This window comes from Corvus hawaiiensis, chromosome 17 (genome assembly GCF_020740725.1).
Source record: "Corvus hawaiiensis isolate bCorHaw1 chromosome 17, bCorHaw1.pri.cur, whole genome shotgun sequence".
In the NCBI taxonomy this organism is placed as follows: domain Eukaryota; kingdom Metazoa; phylum Chordata; class Aves; order Passeriformes; family Corvidae; genus Corvus; species Corvus hawaiiensis.
Window position 1 is genome coordinate 4,113,290 of NC_063229.1, and position 18,658 is coordinate 4,131,947.

General features: G+C 48.7%; 1 protein-coding gene across 7 annotated transcripts in view; it reads right to left on the reverse strand.

Moving 5' to 3' along the window:
• Positions 1 to 18,658, reverse strand: part of CBFA2T2 (CBFA2/RUNX1 partner transcriptional co-repressor 2) — a 58,435-nt gene that overhangs the window by 32,036 nt on the left and 7,741 nt on the right. The window contains exon 1 of one of the 7 annotated variants that reach the window (XM_048321663.1): positions 4,826 to 5,365. The exons of 4 other annotated variants lie outside the window; for them this stretch is intronic. The gene's annotated coding sequence lies outside the window, so the exon portion shown is untranslated. Of the gene's footprint in view, positions 1 to 1,097; positions 1,103 to 4,820; positions 5,366 to 18,658 lie in introns of those variants that run through there. 2 more of the 7 variants (XM_048321662.1, XM_048321664.1) reach the window with 2 other exon arrangements.

Sequence of the window (18,658 nt, forward strand, 5' to 3'; positions counted from 1 at the left end):
TCTTGCCTCGAGGAAAATCCAGGATGCTCCACGCCTCTCTGCCAGCACTACCACAAGGAGAGATTTTGGGAGGTTTGGGCTTTCATGGAACCTGCTGCCCTGTAGATAAATCATACCAGAAAACCACATCGTTCCTAGAAATTTGTAACCTCAGTTGGCATGGAGTTTCTCCTTGGCTCCTCTCAAGAGCTGACTACACTCACAAATTAACATCCCACTTGTTCAATTATGTTCTCCTTTTCTATCCAGACCCAGGTTGGGATCTGTGTGTCCCTTTAATAGGTGTGTCACAGCAGTACGCCAGAGTTTCCCATTTTCTAGCACAAAAAAAAAAACAACCCAAAAACAAGGCCAAACCCAAATAACAAAACATCTAAAGCCCAGCAGACTTCTTCCTGCTAGCAAGGAAACCTCCTCTCAGGACACTGCAAAGATTTAATTTACTACCAATTGCCCTCTGGTTATTTTACATTTATGGGGTGGGGGCTGAAGAAAGGAAGAAAGCAGAGAGGGTGTAATTAGCTTTGCTTGTAAAATGTTCATCCCAGTTGTAACAGCAACTGGAGCCTATCGGGGGCTTAACAGATTTCAGGGTTTTGTTGAAGCTGAAGGGTCGGGGGGGGGGGCAGGATAAAAAAAGGGAAGAAAAATATAAAAAAAAAAAAAAATCAATATGTGGATCCTACATCTTGCCACAGCCCCATATGGAAGTAATCAAGCACAAGGGTGGCAGCTGGGGCCAATAACAGTCACCTGCAGTTGAGGGACGTGGGGGTTTCGGATGGGTTTTTAATGCTAATTTCCTGGAGGAACAATGCGGGAGCGGGCGCGGAGCGGCAGCCGAGGGCGGCTGAATGGGGAGCCCGGGGAACAATGGCTGCACCTGGCGCGGGGAGCCGCGCACGGAGCCGGCACGCGGCGGCAGCGCCCGGCACATCTGTTCCGCACAATGCCCGCTCCCCTCGGCACTCACAGCCTGCCTGCCGGCCTGCAACAGGTCCGAGCTGGCCCTCCTCCTCCTCCTCCCCGCTCAGCTCAGGGATGGGTGTCAATACTTCGGGGGGTTCTCGGCGTTGTTTGGTTAAAGGGATGGTTACGCAGCATCCCGCCGGCAGGTTGCGGCATCCCGCTGCCACGGGAAGGTAAGGAAGGAAAACTGACTCTTGGCTTTGAAGATCTGCAAGTGTTGGTTCTTCTAAATGGTCTTCTGGCCACCTGTGACTGTGCTCCTTCGACACCCCGAGTCCTGCTGCAGCCACCAGAATCCCATGGCCAGGAGCGCGCCAAGGAAATTCAATACGCATTATTCTCAAACCTTAAGCTTGGCTTATAAAAATGCCGCTACCCAGCCCAATAAAAGGCATGATAGTTACACTTTAAAATGCTTTGAAACCTCTGAAATCGCTATTGTCCTGTTGGACATAAGCTGCTGACACACAAAGCAGTGCTAAGGTCAAGGTCCTGCCTCAGAAAATTGCTTGCAGACCCAGGAACTGAACCCAAGCCTCTCCGTGCTGCACTTTAACTGTGGGATCATCGCTCACCATTTCTTCCTGGCTGCTGCTCCCGCTCTAAACAAAGGTTTTTCCAGCCGTTCCCTGAACGCTGCATGAATTAAGGCAGTCTCCACCATAAAAATAAAAGTTGAACAGACTCCCAGAGACCTGCAGTGACGCTGCCCCCGGGGACTGCTCTGGAGTGTCTGTCGAAACACATTTCATACCTAACTCCTAACAAGCAATCAGATATGGAAATAGTCACTAGATAAAGGCAAGCTTACAATCCAGCCCAGAACAAGTATGGATAAGCCAGCTCTTATAATGGGAAAAAACCCAACAGGCAACAGATTACGACCATCTCCTGCCTTAAATCTGCTGCGTGTGCCCAAGTCCTCAAATGACTGCATTCAGCTCTCCAGCTATACTATAAACATCACATATACACGTCAAACAAATCTCATTTTTTGTCCAAACCTTAAAAAAACAGATCTGGAAAAAACAAGAGGCCACCTGGCTCCCCCATCCCGTCCCATAACCGTGGGAGAGCGCTGCCTCCTGCTAAATGCTGCTGGTGGTTACTGCATTTATGGGTCAATTTGGGGCCTGGAGGGCTGATTCACTTGAAAACTCAGCTCCTGCAGTCAAACCACACAAACCTGTCAAACCAGTGATAACCTCTACAAGCCAAAATCCACTGTGGGAGATGCAAGACAAAGCTCTGTAAAGCAGCAGTAAAAGCATTTGGGACTCACACTCGATGCGACAGGCGAGGCAGCATTAAGCGAAACCCCGCTCTCTTGGGAACACCAGTCCTGTAAGACTGAGAAGAATAAACCAATAAAAAAACCAAACCCAAGAGCCCGACCCAGGGTTCACGTGAGCAAAGCTCCCCTTGCTTTGGCGGGTTTAAACAAGCCTCTGCAACACCAGCAGATGCAAGTTGCAAAAATAGCAGCATCTTGGAAGTGAGCAGGGGCTGTGGCTCCAGTCCCTGGGCAGAGCAGAGCCTGGCTTGGCAGCACTGGTTTGGCCTTTTCACTATTAAATGGAGTTTCTGCTCTTTTCCTCAGGGCATTCCCTGTGTAATAGAGTTCTCAGATTAACGATTTATTCTCCTTGCCTTCAGCAATTCTGCTCCTTCCTCAAACCCTTCAAATCCTTCCCTTGGCTTAGCTGCACTTTCCTGTTGGCAGTACTCACTCCCACTGCCTTTGCTTTACTTCTTTCTCCTTGTTTCCCACACTGGAGTCTCTTAGTTTTGCATTATTTGGGTGTTTCTCTAACTGCTGGATGTGCTGGGGTAGGGCTACCTGGCTGTAAAGGGCACATGGTCATTGCCCTAGGTAGTTCCAAACATCAGACTAAACATCTTTTCCATATTAATAGTGAAAATCATGTCATCCAGTAGACAGTAGTAGGGGAATAAAAAGTGTCTTCACTTGGCTGTCCTACACCATCTCTATAAAATTATTAGGGTTGGGGACAGAGTTTCAAGCCACCCTCTTCCCCAAAATACAGCTACCTCTCTCACCTGAGCACTCGGCTCATCAGGCATCCTAAATCCTTAAAAATAAAGGAGCCTGAGAAAAAAAAAAAAAAAAAAAAAAAAGAAAATTTCCTGCAGGGCTTGAGCAAGACTCTACCAAATTAGTTGTTTAATGGCCAAATTGTGCTGCCCTGATGCCGGGAGAACTTCCGTTTGCTTAATCAGGGCTCGACCTGCAAGGAGACTGCAGGAGCAGCTGCTCCAACACCCTGTGCTGCCTTCACAAACTCGGGCAGTCTCCAGGAGAGCTGCAGCAGAGGAGCATGGCTCTCTGCTCCTAGATATCATCACACCCTGGATGGCTCTGCTGGATATTTTTGGGGTTTCAAACTCCTTTGTGCTGGTGCACTTTGAGACATTGAAGTGCACACACTCCTTCTGCCTCCTCTCCAGGGACACACAGGAGGTGTTTGGTGCATCTCTAGAAGCAGACATATAATATTTTGAAAAGCTTCTACCCAAATGCTTCATGCTGCAAAAGAAGGAAAACCTTAAGGTGGCCCACGGAGTGGCCAAACTGGCCGAGCACAAAGCTGCAGCCTAAGCACCCTGCCAGGGAGCCCAGCCAGGCTCTGCCCCAGGAGACCTTGTAATTTGGCATGTTTAAAGCTACCCTGGACAAAGCAACACCAAAGGGAATCCCCCTGCACCAGACAGCCCAGCAAATATTCCTCTCTCTTTTTCCAGCCTGACAGCAAGCGATGCTCAGCCACATTTAAGCTCCCCAAACTTTGAGCACTGATTTTCATGCATCTCCTGTGGCTGGGCAGGATTTCTCCAGCACATAAAATGGACTGAGTATCATTGCACAGGAGCTGAGTGGTGCAGGGGGCAGAAAAAGCAGTTAATATTTTGGGGATCAGCTTAAATGTGCAACAGAGGGATCTTTACAACAAGCTACACCAGAGGGTCAGACGAGCAATTTCAACTCCTGAACCTTCCCAAAAGACAGGGAGGGGGGAAAAGGGCAGGTTTAAACGAAATATGCAAGGTCCAGGGGTTACAACAGAAAAAGGAAAATACAGCCTGTCTACAGCCCGACAGTGAAAATACATAGAGGAGGTGTGTTCTGGTATCACAAGATTGATCTGGGAGATTTAGATGCTGGGAGCATCAGTTGCTGCTCAAGGAGCGCAAAGACAAAAAGGGAGCAGTCTCTGCCACAATGCAGAGAAGCCCTGAAAACACTGGGAAAATTAAGGAAATTTGGGAGCCAATGGAAGAAATCCACCTCTGCAGTTTACCCCCCCCACTCCCAGCTTCAATACCAGCATGCAGAAACCAGAGTCAGCCTAGGCACAGCAGAAAAACCACGTTCTGCTAAAACACACAAAACCCTTCCTGCTTTGCCATTTCCCCAGAAAACGCCAAGAATCCCAACCCTCTGCTCATGGAGGGGGGAGCGGGGGGAAAGAAAAAAAAAAAAACCCAAACCATTCCATAGCAACAGGGAACGAGCTGTACCGCAGCTCTCCTCAGAGAGAGTTTAGTGTTTTTTCAGCTGCAGAATCCTCGCATGCAGCCGGCTGGGCTATTGAAGTTTTCCCCAGCACTGCAGAGGACCGAGGCAAGGCTGGCGAAGCGCTGCGGCCGCCGCCGCTCCCAGCCTCTCCCTCTACCTGCTCCCGAGGTGGGGGCTCTCCCCAGCCCACCGGCAAAAGCCACGGCGCTCCTCCAACCTTCCTGGCGGCGCCGGGGCTGAGCATCCCCCGAGCATCCCCCGCGGCCCCGGATCCGCCGAGCGCTGTTTAAAAATAATCCCATGCCTTGCTTACCCTACCCAGCGAGGTTGCAAGGATCCAGCTGCTGTGGAATACACCTCGTTTCTTTGAAATAGAAAGAAAAGCGCTCTTCCTCCTCCTCCTCCTCCGCCCGTGATCTTCGAGCGCAGCCGGAGCCCAGCCTGCCTTCTCCTTTCATTAGCTGGACATGTGTCAGGTCCCGCACATCTGCGATTTCTCACTGCCTGGAGCCGCCTGTCCGATTCCAGGGAAACACAGATGGATCCCAGATGGGAAGGTCCTGCCAAACAGACCAGCTCTCCACCTTGCCAGAATACCCAGCTTAGAGGCACACACCCTCGGCTCCCTGCCTGCTCCCTGCCTGCGCCGCGCTGCTGCCAGGCTGCTCGCCAGCTGATGTCACCAGGCACACACCTACCAGCGCCTCGCCGCCCGCCTGACATTAACTTGTTAAATACACGGAATTTGTTTATGGCCGGCAGGAACAGCGAGACAAGGGCAGGAGCAAAAGAAGCTCCACCGCCCCAAACCACCCTCCCCAAACCGGCCCTGCCTTGTGCAGCACCGGGGGCACAGCAGCCTCTGTCTCAGCCCTGGGTTTTGAAATCGGGATGAGCTGTTGGGTAAACCGGCGGATTAATTTTCCGAAGGTTTCCCCACGCACGTAAATCTTCGCTGCAAACTCCCCCCGCCCCGAGCCCAGCGCCGGAGTTTGCGGCGCTGGAAAGCTGGCATGTGGAAGCAATTAGAAGCAACAACAAGATAACAAGACACTGATGTTGCAAGGGTACCAAACGCGGACTGGAAAATTCAAAGGAAGAGCAATTAAATGTGTAACATACTACCCGGCTCGAAGAGGAAGTGTTAAAGGAAAATGTAAATCCGAAATGTTTTATACCGGGAGTAAACTCCACCAGAGATCTCAGAGCAGTGAAGGAGGCTCGGAGCAGAAACCCACTGGGCACGACCACATTTGACCATTTTCCCCCTCTCATTAATGGACAGACGTGGCGGCTCTGCCACCTACAAACCTCCTGGCAATCCTGACAAGCTGCTCCCCGAGGTGCGGCGTGAACAACAGATATTAACTGGAGGCCCCTGACTAATCCCATCAGCCCGGCACCATTCACCGCCAGCCGGGTGCTGGGCAAACACGGATTTACACAACAGCATTCCTGGCCACGCAGGCTGGCATCCCCGGCTGCCGGGGTTCTGCCCCGAGCAGGGGCAACCACCCCTCCAGACTGCCCAAACTATCCTGCTCCACACCATCCCACTCCCAGCTCCTGTAAAACCACCCAGGAGGAGAAGCAATGTTTGTATTTTGCCTGCAGACCATGCACAGGCACATTTTAAGACCTCAGGAGGGATTCACTGCTCCAGTCCATACAGCTGAGCAGGTTCAGGTCTTGATATCCTTTCCAAATCTTTGCAGTCAACACCACCTTTCCCTCCAGCTACTTGTTTTGAGAACCAGGGACTCAATACTTTCCCAGTCCTGCAAACTAAGAGCCTGCCACTACCCAAGCTGGGAGATGCTGGTTTTTCACAAGTCCCAAAATCATACATGCCAAATTCTCCACAGTTGGTGTAGGCATGACGGGATAGTTACTTGTTCACAGGCAGCAAAATGCTCCTTTTGATGAAATTCCCAGTGCTGCGGTAGGCTACTGCTAACTGCCAAGCCACGTTCATAAACCTTCTGGAGGTACTGCCCCCCGGCATCTCATCTAACCCTTCACCCTGGCTTCTCTGCTGCTTATTCCTAATTAGTTTAAGGTACCTCTGCTTCCCTTTGGGAGGGGAAAAGGCTGTAAAGGGAGAAAACTGCTTTAAAGGAAGCATTAAAAAGCATTCTGCAAGCAGGCATGGCATGAGTTCATGAACACACCAACTCCTCCACGATCTCCTCCTGCAGAGGACAGGCCTCCCAGTACAGGCAGGATGCTGCATGGTAATGGGGGCAGAATTTGGGCAGGAGACTTTGGGCTGTTGTAGGAGCACACAAAACTGCTGCTTTCCTGGCTGGGCAAACACATCGCTCTGAGAAGAGCAGCCTGGCTGCAGGCAGAGGGGGCACAGGTTTGCAGCAGCTCTCCCTCCTCCAAACCTCACCCAAGAGCAGCAATTCCACATGCTTCAGTTAGGAAAAAAAATAAAAGTGAATCACATTCAAGTATCAGCACACGAATACCTGGAGCATCCCATGAGGTGATGCTCAGGCAGCAGAGCAGGTTGGGAACAGGTAGATCCAAGAGTGCCTCCCAGCACTCCCTTCCTCCAGCACCCCAGTCCCCACTGGAGGGGCTGCTGGCAAGGCACGTCAATAAAACATTTAAGTTCAGAAAGTTCAGCTCGCTGGGGCTTCTGACACTTCTGATGGAGGTTGCGCAAAATACTGAAGCTCTCAATATTTCATAAGCTGAGATGGAAAAACCATCTCTAAATTACACAGACAATGGAGGGAGACACAACCCAAGCAGCTCCAGCAGCACCAGAACTAATAATTTTTCTATGGACTTGCATCTCATGGTCGGCTCCCCGGCACCTCACGCTGTGGGGTCCCCAACAGGAGCTGTCCCCGGCTGGGTTGTGGCGACAGCGGTGGCTCTTATGTGGATTCTCTGATGTCTTATAAGAAGCAAGCTCATGTTGCAGCTCTGTCCCCAGTGGAGATGGTACCAGGCAGATGGATGCAGCCCTGTGCTCCCAGCATTAAGTATCCAGCACCAGACACCGCTGTTCCCTGTCCAGCCCTGTCCCAGCATCCCCAAACCAGCCTGAAACTGGGCAGTGAGCTCAAAAACTGATTTTGGTCTGAACGTAACAGAGGGGGAGATGCTGTATGGTGAACAGCAGATGCTCAAAGAGATGCTGCCTGTCAGGATCTGTCAGGTCTTTGCGTCAAAGCCATCCCAGAAGTACCCTCAGAAGGCACAGGGACATCCTGGGGCTGGGGGGGCTTTATGGAAAATAGGTGACCAGCACAAGGAGTTCCCTTGCCTGCTTTTTAAAATCACAGTTCAGCTTAAGGACCTGAACAGTTTGTAATGTGTCACTTCACACAAATAAAAGCTGTCCACAACTACGACAACTGGGTTCTAACTACCCTTTGTCAACCCATGGCTAAATAAATCTCTTCAATGTTTTTACAACCTAAAGCACTTTGAAATGTCAAGAACACAGGTCACTGCAAGTATTTTGAGTATAGTTACAACGACTTTATAAACCTTTATGAAAAGGCACAACTCTTTGCCATGGTGTCCACAGCCCAGTGTCTACCAAAACCCCACCATCCTCAAGGAAGAAATCACCACTTCTGGCTAGAGAGGCAGGAATATGCTCAGCATCAGAGTGAGTTTTGGATTCTCCACGCACAAAAACTACAGGTGGGATCACCTGGGTGCCCTGAGTAGAAGCCATTGCCAAACCTCCTTTGAAAGCCTCATGGATTGTGCCTTTCACATGATCCATGTGCCTCAGCTCACCCAAACCATGACCTATCCCTAAGCCCATCCCTGAGCTCACCACTGGCAGATGCAGGTCCATGAGGTATAAAAAAATCACAGAATCCCAGAGTGGGTTGGGTTGGAAGGGACCTTGAAGCTCATCTCATTCCACCCCTGCCATGGGCAGGGACACCTTCCACAGGTTGCTCCAACCCCCTTCCAACCTGGGATGGGGAGTCCATTCACACATCATCTACTGACCCCCCCTCACTGTTCCCAAGAGGCTTGTCTGCTCCTAAATATGCATTAAAGCAGATTTTGCAGCCCAGGCATCACCGGCACAGCGGAAGGAAGCAGAACTGCAGGCAGCACGGGGAGAATGCTTTTCCCTGGCTCACCATGCTAATCTGCTTCTGCTTTCTTCTCCTGGGAATGTTCCATGGAAAGAACGATGCAAGCAAAGTTTGAACACTGGGAGCTATTGATACCTGCTGCTCAGTGTGGTTTGTGAGGAAAGCAAGGAAATCTGAAGAATTTTTCCAGTTTCCAGTGGAATTTTTATGCCTGTCATAGCCCATTGCCACAGCGAGCACAAGAGACCCGAACTGCTTCTGATTTCTCTGCTGTTCCACAGATATTCCATGATGTGCCTCGGCTTTATTTTTTGCCTGCTGTGTTCTTACCTCAGAAAGAAGCTTCACTTGAACTCAAGGCAACCCTGGAAAGCCTTTGCCTTTTTAAGCTGACCACTTTCCATTGCACAGAAAAATAAATCCAAATGCACTGAGGCAGCCAAAGCCATTTATCAGGCTAAGTAGAAACCGTAAATTCATACTAACTGGAATCTGATGGAAACCAATTGGGATCCTCCTTCAGGCTCAGGTCTGGCAGGAAAGTCAAACATTTTATTGCCTTCTTTATGCCTTACAAGACAGTGGAGCCAAGAAGGGACTGCTCCCTTTGAAGCGATGCTGGTGGGGTTGCAAGGGAGACTCAGTGACTTGAGTTCAAGCTCAACCCCCCGAAACAGAGATAAGACCTCTCCATTCCTGGCAAATTTATCACATTTAACAAACATCCTCCTTTCAATAAATAATCCATTATTTGAATTAGCACATGGCAGATTATGTTAACAAGCTTAATTCGTCACAGAATCATAGAGAAAGGTTTGGGTTGGAAGAGACTTTAAAGCTCATCTCATCCCACCCCCTGCCATGGGCAGGGACACCTTCCACTAGCCCAGGCTGCTCCAAGCCCCGTCCAACCTGGCCTTGGGCACTGCCAGGGATCCAGGGGCAGCCACAGCTGCTCTGGGCACCCTGTGCCAGGGCCTCCCCACCCTCACAGGGAACAATTCCTTCCCAATATTCCATCTAACCCTGCTAAGGCAGTAGGAAGCCACACCCTCTTACCACTCCAGACCCTTGTCCAAAGTCCCTCTACAGCTCTCTTGGAGCCCCAATAGACACTGGAAGGGGCTCTAAGGTCTCCCTGGAACTTTCTCTTCTCCAGGCCGGACACCCCCAGCATTCCCAGCCTCTCCCCAGAGCAGAAGAGCTCCAGCCCTCAATGAAATCCAAATACATTGCCTCCTTCTGGACTGAACACGAGCTGTATGGCTTTTGTGCCATTTCAATCCTGCCCAGAGAAGGGGAAAAACCATATTAAAAGTTGACCTTAATTGAGCTGGAAGAATTTTACACCCAGAACATCCCCAAGCAGATATTGCCAAAAAATCCCCCAAACAAACAGGGGGAGCAAAGATGCAACAAGGAATTAAACACAACCTGAGGAAGTTACTGAAACTACTTCTGGCAACCCATTAAGGGAGGGGAGACACATCACCTAAGCAGATGATACCTTATTCCTGTGGCCACATATGTAAAGAAAAAACCTGCAGGAATTGATGTCCTGTCCAAAAATATCCCCCCCAAAACAACAAACCAATTCCTAAACCTAACACCCTTGCTCTGATTAGAAATCCAAGCTTCTGTAGCCGTCACGGGTATTTAAACCAAACACAGAAATATGGAAAAAATGAGTAATCCTATTTGGAGAGAGTAAAATCCAGCCTGCACAGGATTAATTCTAGTCCAACAGCTCTGCAGCTTGACAGTATTTTCCAGATCAATAGCAGTGCCATTTGATTACAGATTTGTTCAAATACATACATCCACTCCCCTCCAATTGTCATTTCGGTGATGCTTAACTTTAATTGCCCAACACCCCGACCAGGAGCATTCCTGGCTTTGGAAGCTGTGAGGATGGAGCTCTGCTGCAGCTCTCAGCCACCTCTCCACTACTTCAGAAAACCCAATCACCTGTCTCCATCTGACACTTGTGCCCCACTCCTTGCTGGACCATCCTCTTCAGCACCTGTTTATGGCGCAAACAGGCTTTGGAAGCCAAACTCCTCCCTTTTGCAGGTGAGCTGGTGGCTTTGAGAGCTGTGTCCTGGATCACCCTGCTCCAGGCTCCCAGTGCTCCTCACCACCAGATGTGGAAGACCATTTACAATTAAGAAAGCACAGGTTAAAGCCTATCAAAGCAGCAGAACTTGGGGGTTTTTGCCTCATCCCAGAGGCCAATGTGAGCAATAAAATGCACGTGATGGATCCCAAGCCCCTTCCCTACAGCAGGCTCACCACATCCCAGTTTGCTTCCAGCACCTCCCTCCACTGGTGCCTTCCCTGCCACGAGATCTGACTCTTGCCCTGAAAATGGTTTTTCCTTCTTTATCTTGGGCTCTTTTAACAGAAGCCTTTCTCCCAATTTCATCCTGAGCTTCCCTCTGCTCCAGTCCCTGGGACTGCACATCTGTGAGGGCTGCTGGGGCTCAGCTCCTTTCCCAGTGCTTCGGAGGAGGAAAGTGGTACCTCCCCACCACACAGCCACCTAAGGAGCCTCTTTTCTCATTAATTAGTTGTCACTAACCTGGCAACCTTGATTAAAAATATCCCAATTCCAGTCTCCCTTTGGAAAAAAATAAATCCTGAACTGTTTTGTTCATTACACCCAGTAAAACCACCAGCTCAGGATTTTAAGGAAAGCTTCCCAGTAGCATCCCAGTTTGTTGGCTTTGCAGGTTTAGCACTGAGCAGGGTTCCCTGCCTTCCAGCCTCAACCAATCACAAAAAAACTACATTTTCAAACGTGCTTTCTGCTAGTTTTTCCTACATTTATTTTTTACCCATTTTTCTTCGCCAGCTCCCTTCTCCTGCTTTCCACTGACCCTTTAGACCTAACAAACGCTGGCTTTGGGGAGAGAAAAAAAAAAAAGAATAAAGAGCCCAGCGCAGCCCTTTGCGCCTGGCCCGGCATTCCAGCGCTGCGCTCCCGGCTCCACAAAGTCTGATTTAGGAGCACTGCTGGGAGCTATTAGTTTACGAAAGGCCCAGCACGCCCACCCAGGCACAGGCGACGGCGAGAGGCTCCCCTTTCACCGCTGCCATGTGCCTCCCATCCCGCCCGGAGCGCTCGGGAAGGCTGTGGTCGGGCTCGGGGCAGGAAGCCAAGGGAAAGGCAGCCCGGGCGGCGGGCGAGGAGAGCGCAGAGGTCAGGGGAGAGGGCTGGATATCGTCCACAGCCCCGTGCTGCCGCAGGAGAAGCCATTAATTAATGGGATGCTTATTAAGAGAGTTCAGCCTCCATCCAGACTCTCCTTTTATCCTGCCTGTTTTGCTCCTTGTTTCCATGTCCTGTAACCACTTCTTCCTTTTTGTGTCCTTTTCCCCGTTTCCACTACCATGCTTTTAAGCTCTTCTTCAATCTGCTTTTTTGCCTTATTTTTGCTTATTCTCCACTCTCTGCTTCCACCATCTCCAGCTCCTTGCCTGCCTCCACCCCTTGCCTGACAGCACAGAGAATCCCCAGCAGCCCCAAGAGCTGATCCCAAAAATCATCACTGTCAGCCCAACCACTGGAGGCCCATGGAATCTGCTGAGCAAGCTCAGCCACCTGCCCAGGTGCCTGCTACCTGCCCCTGTTACCCACCCAGAATTAAAGCATGCATCAGCCTCCCAAAAATGTGTGCCATGGGGAACTTAATGGCATGGCCTGCCAACAGCTGCCAGACTTTGGCCAGCTCATTATCCCAAACTCCTGGTGTGGATGTAGGACAGAGTTAACGCCCCAAAACTGAAGATCAGCTCAGTGGTGGGAGAGGCAGGGAGAAAGGAAAGGGGAAAACAGGCAGTAAAGCATCGTTTTGGAGACATCAGGGTTTTGACATTCTCCAACTGGCTTCTATTAGCATTGCATCTGTCTTTGGGTGCCTGAAGGGGAAAAAATAAAAGGAAAGACTCATTTCCAGAGGTACAGAGCAATCAGCAGGTTCTCTGCACTTCCACTGCCTCTGGAGTGCTTGGATGCAGCTCAAGGAAGACCAGGAGCAGTGAACAAGGACCTGAAATTTTATTACCTTCCCCTCCTGCCGGAAGCAGAGCCTATTTGCAGATTTACAGCTCGTGTCAACAGGAAGTTCGTGTTTACAAGTTTCCTGGAAAAAAAAGCCAGCATTCCTGTCCTCTGCCATAGCCCGGTGGGAATGCTGCCTCGTGGGGACTGCTCAGATGGGTATGGGAGACAGGAAGGAGTTTTAGCCATGTAGAATATCCAGACAAATAGATAAAGCTATGGAAAAAAAAATAAATAAATTGAAGGCCAGAAGGAGAACAGTAATTCAGCAATTTGGTGGAAAATGCACAGCAAGACAGCACAGCCGTGTCTGGAAAAATACTTTTGTAGCATCTGGGATTCACACTTCAAAGAAGCAGAAGAATTTTAAGAGGATAAAAAGCTATATTCAGGCTAACATGAATTTTTCTCCTCTGGCCCAACTCTCTTGTCATTCCCATTACACTGTTCCTCCAAGAGTCACAGCCAAGCTCAGCTGGTCACACTGGGGTGGGTCATCCTCCCAATAAAGGCATGAATGGGACCACAGCAGTGTTTGGTGGTGCTGCTGGATCCACCAGGATCCATCCATCCCCAAGCTCAACCCCAGATTGAGCTGAGAACATCATTTACTGCCTTCAAAAACTGGAGCCCTGGGCCTAAACGACCCTATCTTGTGAAGCCTGGATTTAAAATCTTCCCCTTTCACATGGTTATTAAAAAAAACCAACCTGAAACCAAACAAAAAAAAAACCCCAATATTTGTTCCAAAATTACACAAAAGAAGAGGACATGAAGACAGCCAAAGGTCAAGCAGCCAAAGCTCTACCAGGATGCCAAAGACTCAAATCAGTAAATATTTATTTAGGCCATGCTGTACAGTTTCGTAAAGACAGATATGGAGTACCTAGGTATCTGATCTCCTGAGAACATGCTGCTCCCAAGGAAAGTTTCTGTCTTGACAGATGGACATTTTCCAACAGAAGAATGATCCAATCACAAGATCCCTCTGAAGCAAACTAATTCAACAAAACACAACAGGTACAGAAAACCAAGTCTCAAAACCCCACAGCTACCTTCTCTCTAGAGAAAGGGCTGGAGAAAACCAAGCTGGCAAAGCACTCAACCCACCCAGCCTTACAAACCTCCAGGATTTAACATGCAGAAGCTTGAAACAACTGAGCTGAAGAGGAAACTCAGAACTGCTGCAGGCATCAGATCCTTCCAACACCACCACAGCTGTCCCCAACCCTTTCAGCCACAGCTGATCCCAGCACAGATTTAGGGTGACCCCCCCTCAGCCAAAGCTGCACGTCTCCATTCCTTCCCTGGGCATTCAAGCTCTTTCCATATCAACCAGCAGCACTAACAACAAAATTCCCAGTATAGTCGGAGAGATGGGGAGGAAAGAGCCATGCAAAGGTCCCCAAACTTGTTTTTCCCTCCTAAGTTCTTAGCAGGAAACCATTACTGAAGAGCAGCCTGCCCTGGATCCAAGCATTTCACATCCAGGTGTCACCATCCCTGTGCAAGAGAATGGAAGTTCAAAGGGAAGGTTTTGCAAGAGGCTGAAAGGAGCATTTGCTGAGAGCATCACATTAAAGCAGTCAGGTGTCTTCTACCCCACACACTGGACACACGTGTTCAGACAACTTCAAGAGCCAGAAGAACCCAAACATGTGTATGGGGAAGGTAATTTACATGTACAGAGAGGAAAAAGCAAGAGAACAAAAATTACCTTCAATCCAAACCTCAGATTTACTAAACTTGAAACTTTAAAAGTCATCAAAATCTTCATTTTCTACACCATGAGTTATATTAAAAAAACCTCCAACAACAACTATGGGGGACAAATAATAAAGAGACAAAAAACCAGAATAAAAACCTGGAGTAGGAGATAGAAAAGAGAGATTCATCAGCAAAGCTCCTCCAAAAGGGGGTTTGGAGCTGAGGGCAGAGGCAGCTCAATGGCAGCATTCTGGAAAGAGCTGATTTAATTTGGCTGTTACTACTAAGGAAAAAAACTAAAACAAAACAACAAAAAAAACCCCCTAAAACAAAACTAAAGCACCTCAATCATGTATTTACTTCCTCTTCATTTCATTAATCCTACCCAGGGCTGCAGCTGAGGCAAAGCTGAGTTTATTGCCCCCAACCCTGCTTTGGGGTGTGCTCTGCCCAGGTGAGCCAGCACCTCCCAGGGCTGCTCTTAACTTCCCCCAGCTGTGTTTTCCTGATGTCCCAAACATCTCCACCTGGTTCTGCAGATGGAGCAGCTGCAGTTGGAGGCAAACACCTGGTGAGCCACAGCCCTGCCCTGCTTTGCAAGGGGAGATCTGAGTTACAGCAGCTCCTGCCCTATTTAAGGCCTGTAAGTGCTGTGTTTGTAGTAAATAATTTGCCTCTTTTGAGCCCAGCGAACCTGAAAAGCTCAGCTAGGCAGCTTTGCACTGACCAGCCACCAAAAACCTCCTGAAGATGTGGAAAGGAGTGCTAAATCTAGCAGAGGTTGTACTCAGAGCAGACCACTACTGGATGCTCCAGTGATTGTACCTTTACAACAGTTGCATTTCTCACACACCAGCTTTGGGCTACACCAACCCAACCAGCAAGAGAGCGGCAGATGTGCCCGGCTCCAGGCTGGCAGGAGCCTCCCTTGGGATAGAGGAAGAGCCTGGTGCTGTTCACTGCTGATGTCTGACCTGGTGCTCCAAGCTCCAGAGTGAGTACTTGGAAATTCACTTCTCTAGAAAAACATTTGACAAATACTCATCCTCTAGGGAATGTCACGATGAGCAGAGCAAGAGAAGTAGTAGGACTGTTTTCTGAGGGATTTTTACAACACTCATGTCAAGTAACACCTCTCTTCAAATCAATACTGCAGTCTGAGCAGGCTTTCAGCCCAACAGTTCATTCTTCTTGGAGACTCCTTACAACTAAGCAGCAGTGTCATACATCTACCTGGCTAGCAGTGCAGCTTCAGCATTTCTTTGTACCATTTTCCTGCAAGTTCTTGGTCAGTGATGGCAGTATTTATATTAAGAACACAAGAGTATATAACTAAAACACTACAAACTGGAGAGGGGGACAGTGCACTCAAAAAAACCCCAAACCCACTTCCCAACAGGCTCCAGATGTCTGGAGACTACAGCATCAGCAAAAGCAGCTGTTTGTTACTTAGCAGTCATTTCCAAGTGACTTGAGCTGAATTCAGTATTGCAGTCACACAGGACAAACAATCCATGAGAGATGCTCAAGGCCAGGTTGGAATGGGCTCTCAGCCACCTGGGATAGTGGAAGGTGTCCCTGCCCATAGCAGGGGTTTGGAACAGGATGATCTTTACGGACCCTTCCAATCCAAACCATTCTGGGAGTCTATGTAATAAAATTTTGGGGGAAAAGGAGATAATTTAAGGGTTAAATTAAATCTTGCAAGGCCAAACTGACAGGAATCCATTCCAGAAAGCCTGCAGGGTCAACTTGTATTGACTACAGAAGATCCTTGTGCAAATTAAAAGGTTTCCCTGCCTGTTTGTTTTGGCATATGGAAAAGCTGTGAATTCATTCCCTAAGGTTCGCACCAAGGAGGCTGTTAAATGCCAGGACAAGTCTCGGGCCTGGGATGTTTGGATGGTAAGGAGTGCTGGAGGTGCAGCCTGCTGCAATTCTCTCATGTGCTCAGGAGTCAAATCAAATCAAGCTGACATTTGTAAAAGCCCCTCTCGGGTCCCATTTCCAAACACCTGCATCCCTGGGTCCCCCAGTTCTCCTGTTTCTCAGTGCCCCTCTGCAGGAAGGAGCAGTTCACTATGAAAATGGAGAGTGCCTGTCTTCCTCACCCATGCAGAACAGCTAATCCTACCAGGATAATCCTGCTTTAATGAGAAAACTATAGGACCTTTGATAAAGCATATAAATCTTAGAAAAGCCCTACTACAACATTCCTTAGTCTCTGGGACTGGATGACCGACCTCTAAAATGAATTTTGCATGTGGCTTCTCAAGCTGTGGAAGGTAACATGTGGCAGGGAGAGCAAACTGCTGTAGTGCCAGTGCTGCAGGCAAATTTCCCATGCCTCTGGACATGTGTGCTACTCCATCAACAAAATGCCTCAACCTCTGCCTGCCACAGGAGCCAGAGGACACCGTCACATCCAGCTCCTTTTATCCAACTCACAGCACACTTCCCAAAATGGGAATGGCCATGATACAGCTGACCTGCCCCAAGTCTGTGGCTCTAAAAGTTCAGTGATTTCCTACAGCCCAACAAAGAGCTGGGAGATGGCAGGAACTGCGTCAGAGCCAACCTGGGCTGCAGCACAGCTGCTGAGCTCCAAGATAAACTTTCGAGCCTCTGCCAAACTGAGAATCTGTGTCAGGTTTTGTATGACAAAAGAAAAAAAAAAAAAAAAAAAAAAAGACTTGAAAACAATTCCTCATTACAGCTTAGGTGTAGAAATCCACAGACACTTTTTCCTGACCTCACAAGACCTTGCTCCAGCACCGGAGGAGAAGAACCCAATGAATTGACATTTCAACACTTTCTTTTCCCCTCAAGTACAAACACACAACTGCTGAGAAAAAGCAGTGATGCTCTGACCTGACACAACCAGTCGTGTTGAGGGATAATTCCTGTGCTGTATCAGTGACTGGAATTACCAGGGCTTTGCCAACAGCTTAATGAGATGGAAACTCATGCTCCCACTGCCAGAATTTGTTTGTCGGGCTATAAACTATTTAGATGCCCTGAATATTTTGCTCCTGTGTTATAAAACAGGTGTGACGAGGTGCATCTCCATTCACGGAGCTGCTGCTCGGAGCAGCATGGCCTTTTGGACAGATCTAAATTCCTGGTGTGCTGTGTGTACACAGGGAGATCTGTCCACTGGCTTCTCCTTCACCAAAAGGGGCTCTCAGAGCCTGGATGGCAACTTGGGTCAACCTGCCCAGAGTCCTGGACTGGCTTTGTGTGGTGCTGCCAGGCTCTCCAGGGCTTCCTGGGCCACCTCAGACCAGCAAGAGCACCAGCAGGACAGTAAAAGTGCAATGCTGGTGGAAACTGAGGCAATCCTTACACGTGCACAGGGGAAAAGGGGAGATTCTATGCCAACCAAACAATCTTGTTTGGTACCTGTGAGACTGAAGGCAAGAATTCCTGCATGGATGAGATCCTGGTGTTTGGTGCTCACCTGTCCTCACGCCATCAGGATAGTCCTCAGCACTGATGGAGGATCAAAATGAGGTAAAGAATGTTCAGGAGCACTGACTGAGTCTACAAGTGTTTTTTTCTGAGCATATTTTACCATAAAAATATAACTAATTTTATTCCATTAAATTTATCTCAAACTTAGCTTTCTTAATTAGAGGTACAGGGCTCGAGGGGAACTGCTGTAATTATTAAATGGGAAATAAAACCTGATGAAAACAGTAACTGCAGTGACTGAAAACTTAAATAAAACTGCTAGAGGACAAATCAAGAAACATCTAAAAATCAGCTGCTCAACAGTTTATGTGCTCTGATAGTCATTTACCCATTCAAATGCACAAAGAGGTTTTATTTTCCTATTTTCCCTCTTGCTAAAATCAATACTACCCAGGAAAGGAAAAAAAAAAGGGTTGTTCAATGAGACAAATATATACAAGAAGAAAACAGCCAGAAAAGTGCCTGGGAATGTTTTTGGAATACTGCAGTGCAAAACCAAGGCTCTCCCTCAGAAGATTCCATCAAATTAACTCCTAGGTGCTCAGCATGTCTAGATAAAGAGGGAAAACCAAGCTTTCACAGAAAAAAACATCCCCTGGGGGGGGGAAAAAGGGCACCACCAGTGTATTCTGGAATGTGGAAACTCAGGTGGGCCAAGGGCAGTAATCTGAAATCAGGTATTTTGCAGCCGAGAGGTAAATAAACATCAGTAAATGGATGCAGGGGGTCCAACCACGATCCCAGTGCGGGCTGATTTGCAGTCCCTGATATGGGAGTCATATGAACAAGCCACTGTGTGACACAATTCCTGACCCAGGCTGGGTT